The sequence below is a fragment of the Alosa pseudoharengus genome, unplaced genomic scaffold (genome assembly GCF_046254945.1).
Source record: "Alosa pseudoharengus isolate Yale_2024_CS ecotype anadromous, Long Island Sound unplaced genomic scaffold, YU_APseudo_1.1 YU_APseudo_1.1_scf_1, whole genome shotgun sequence".
NCBI lineage: Eukaryota > Metazoa > Chordata > Actinopteri > Clupeiformes > Clupeidae > Alosa > Alosa pseudoharengus.
In genome coordinates this window covers 17,639,532-17,643,771 of record NW_027468564.1, presented here as the reverse complement: position 1 = coordinate 17,643,771, position 4,240 = coordinate 17,639,532, and the positions used below count along the sequence as shown (strand labels likewise).

The following is a 4,240-nucleotide window of genomic DNA, read 5'->3' as shown; positions in this document are numbered from 1 at the left end:
TTGAGAAAGTCTAGCCTAGCACTACTTACCATTCACCTACTTACGTCAGGCTGAGAAAAAGTACTAGCTAGCTGGAGCACGCTCGTTCAAATGTAATCGTGGGTGCTATTATTGGGTAAAAAATACCAGGTTTATTATTTCTTTAGCTTTATTCATGCATGACTCCTTTTGTATTTGTTTGTTTAGGTGCACATGTGGAAATTGTGCAACAAAGCTGTCAGAGCCTGAGAATTTATGCTGCCAGGAGGTACCACAGGTAACATGATCTTTCCTATACTTATGTCAGCAATGTATGATTGCAGACAAGATGCCACTGCAGATACTTACCTTATGTTATGCATAACAGGTTACAAGACGGCTGCAGCAGCTGGATGAAAGGCCTCCATGTATGATAGGCAAACAGGTTCTAAACCTGGACGGTCTAAATGTGTTCTCACTGCAGAATGCATGCAACATTTACAGGGCTGACTACGGTCCTTTACAGTTATGGGGAATAGAGCAGTGAGTTATCTGTAATAACCTACTTACATTCACTGTTCATACAACATAATAAAGCAAATATAGTCTGCCAAAGCCTCTTTCAGATTTTTTTCTTGAACATAGCCAAGTATTTCCTTAGCAAACTGTATATTACACAAATTCACATGAAGCATTTTACACATGCAATAAACATTTATTTACCACTGTCATTGTACATAAAAATACAGTATTGAATGATTCACTGATTCCAAATTAGACATACATTATAAAACCTTTTGACTAGCAATGTTCATTTTTCTCAGTCGTTACAGGTATTAAGCCTACAGAAGTTTTGTGAGCTGGTGCTGGGGCTTCCTTGGTAGAAAGATACGGGTAGTGATCGCCTCATGTGTCGTGACGGGAGTTTCCTGACGCCCATGGAAGATATGTAGGCTTCAAACTCCCGCCCCTTGATTGAATCTTGAGACATAGCTGGCGATGACCTCCTCCTTGTCTGGATGCTCATATTGTGAAGACAGGTCCGGCGGGATGTTTATCTTCAGAATCTTGTCTCCATACGATGATGGGTCAACAAAGACTTTCTCCATGATCGATCATGTCCATCAAATCAACATACCCTGTGCAATACACATACACACAAAAAAGTGAATCACTAGTATAATTTACTACATTATTCAACAACTGTTCATTTTGCACATGAGATTTTGTAGTTTCTCAGGTATTTAAATACGTTTGTTTGGTTTTATTTATTGTGTTGAAAGCACTGTTGCAGTAATTTGTCATGTACAATGTAAATGTTTGTTTTTGTGTAAAAAAAAAAAAAAACTTACGGAATGTAGCATCTTTCTTCACTGGTCTGGCTCTGCACTCTCCCTTCCTGGATTTTGGAAAGCGCAGTTTGTAAAGAGGATCCCCTGAAGATGTGGTGGCTTGTCCTCGATTAGCATTCTCATTATAATGCAGTGCAGCCAGTCTTGGACAGTAAAAAGAAAATCAGACATGAAGACAATTTCAAGGAATGGGCAAATATTATCAAAGAATAAACAGTTTCATTTACCTGCACAGCATTCCCAGATATGGATAGACCATGTTTTTGGGTGCGAACCGCAGAATGACACTATGGAACGCCTCCAAAGAGGACGTCTGATAGTGGGGACCGAGTTTGGCAATATCCTTCAGGACAGTCTTCTTGGTCAGCTCCTTTTTCTAGATTGTAGAATGCAGGAGTTCCTGCAAGACAAAAAAAATATATATAGTACATATCATATTTTTGGTAATGACCAAGAAGACAGTTTTGTGCCAACACTCTTTCTTTCAGGGGGCTCAGTCTGGCAACCAATATATTTTGTAGCTGGTCTTTCTTCTGTATGTAATGTTTATGATGTACTGGCCTATACAAAAAGATAAATGACATCAACTTCATCTTACATGTATGCCAACAGCTACATCAAAAAAAAGGATCACTAATAAATACTACACAAGAGAAGAAACTAATTACAAATAATGGTTGGCTTTGAGTGTAAATTGTCCAGTGATGTAGCAATTTCAACCATACACTCGTTCTACCCTGGACAACACTAACATATTCCAGTTCAGAAAACATTTCCAAACGCATTATTTTAGCAAATTCCCCGAAACCGCCGAGGATGTGTACTGCATGACCGATTTTGTCACAGGGTTTGAATGTCGAGACAATGCAGATTGCTAAGCTAGCGGTTAGCGTTGCCTTGTACGGTGGCAAAACACTACCTACTTGGTTAGTTTAGCAAAACACTGCTTGGTTAGTTCGTGTAGAATTGCAAAATAAACACAGGTAAATACGTGCACAATTTGACATCTCCCTTATACATGAATTAGCTGCTAAAAAGATCAGAAACATATGTTTGGATTAGGGGCGAGCTAGGCCTAGCTACTGTATCTTCTGATGTGGTGGGCAAAAATCTACTGTAGCTTGACGACCAAACTTGTAATCTCGCCCACACACACACTTGTTTTAAACTGACTTTTTGTTGCGCAACCAATTACAGCATAGAAATATTTTACAAATGCACAACTTTCGAAAGTTTCGCTGGACAATGGCTTTGCAGGAGAAACCAAGCAGACTTGTAAACTAACTAATGTTAGAAGCTAGCGCTAGCGGTTAGCCGCCTCGGTGTCAATGGCAAAACACTGCTACAACACACACGAGTTTACCCTAATTTACAAATGAAATTGTATAGAACTACTTACATGTTCCTCATCTGCAGGTATTTCGCGCAAAGTTGGAACTGCGCCGTCGTTTAAGATGAGTTTCCCGGCTAATCCTGCCTTGTACTGACAGTAGTTTGAGAAATAGTCAGTCTCGAAATGATTGTTGCCAGTTTCTTGCCAACTGTAGCAGGGATATTGCCATCAAAAATGAACTCAATCCATGCCGCTCTTCTGTCCTCTTCGGCTGGGACACGATGTAGTGTTTTGTGCTCTTTTGTACAGCCAACAACAGAGCATTTCGCATGGGACTTCGACATGGTGTCTAACCCGAACCAGTGCTTCCAAATCGGTAACAAAATGGCTGCTATCCGAGAAGTTTACTGCTGAACCTGGTGGGTGGAGACACTGTACGTATGCTCTGAGGGGGTGGGAATATTCAAATATTTCGGTTTGTGACGTAGAAAACCCGTGGCGATTTTGAACAGCTCACCCAGAGGCTGAAGGTGGGATCAATTCTGAAATAGTACGGTGTCTTGTGTAATTCCGCTGGATTTTCTTGTAAAAATTGTTTTTTTTGCATATTTTGCTAGTATAGAGTCTAAGGAACAAGATTTTTTTTGTCTTCAAATTTTCACGATCCATTTTCACACTTAGATGATATCATCATTTATATAATGCATAATTAAGACTGGGACTACTATCACTTGGGGGTCAAATGTGAGAAAACACTGGTAAAGAGGGTATTCTGCCTAATTTTTGGGTGCTGATTCTGAATATCATATTTACTTAGCTGATTTTTTAGTTTTAAACCTGCTAATTAGCATTTGCGGCCTAAAACTGGCCTCCATAGGCAACATAGAACGGGTGAATAGGGTAAAAAATGTAACTCCTTGATATTCTTATGAAACTTTACTAGTTGATTAGTTATGTAGAGACAATATTTTTTTGCATTACAAGTTTTCTGAAAATATATGTTTAAGCATGTAATTTAACAATATCTCATTAATTATGCACTAATTTGCATACATTTCAATTACAGACATCTGAATATTGGATAGTTAACATTGAATGTATACGTTCAGGTTTGCCTTCAGAACTTTTTCTGGATTCAGAGCCTTAAAAGAATGGCTTGTTCAAGCACCAGTCCTAGGTTATGCCGATTTCAGTCGTCCCTTTATCTTAGAGACGGATGCATGCCATGCAGGATTGGGGGCAGTTTTGTCACAGGAGAAGGATGGGTTACAGCGACCAATAGCCTTTGCTAGCCGGAACTTGCGGCCAAGTGAGAGGAACATGTCAAATTATAGTGCCATGAAACTCAAACTCCTTGCAGTCAAGTGGGCAATCACAGAAAAAAATGTCAAGTATCTCCTGGGCAACACGTTCACCGTGTACACTGACAACAATCCCCTCCAATACTTGCAGTCAGCGAAACTGGGCGCTCTGGAACATTGCTGGGTTTCTCAGCTTGCCCTCTTTATTACAACATCAAATATTGTCCTGGGCCAGCTAATTGCAATGCCGATACCCTTTCTAGGCTTCCCACAAGCCCCACTAACACTTTGCGATT

At 39.9% G+C, this 4,240-nt stretch overlaps 2 long non-coding RNA genes across 2 annotated transcripts; one reads left to right on the top strand and one right to left on the bottom strand.

Moving 5' to 3' along the window:
• The first annotated feature begins 216 nt into the window (after nt 1-216).
• On the top strand, nt 217-1,065 carry LOC143122126 (uncharacterized). The gene is made up of 3 exons (XR_012986600.1): nt 217-256; nt 347-501; nt 783-1,065. It is a non-coding gene; the product is annotated as an uncharacterized LOC143122126 (long non-coding RNA).
• A 266-nt stretch (nt 1,066-1,331) lies between these two features.
• On the bottom strand, nt 1,332-3,173 carry LOC143122121 (uncharacterized). The gene is made up of 3 exons (XR_012986599.1): nt 2,710-3,173; nt 1,538-1,710; nt 1,332-1,453 (listed from the first exon to the last, which is right to left on the bottom strand). It is a non-coding gene; the product is annotated as an uncharacterized LOC143122121 (long non-coding RNA).
• Nucleotides 3,174-4,240: the final 1,067 nt, after the last annotated feature.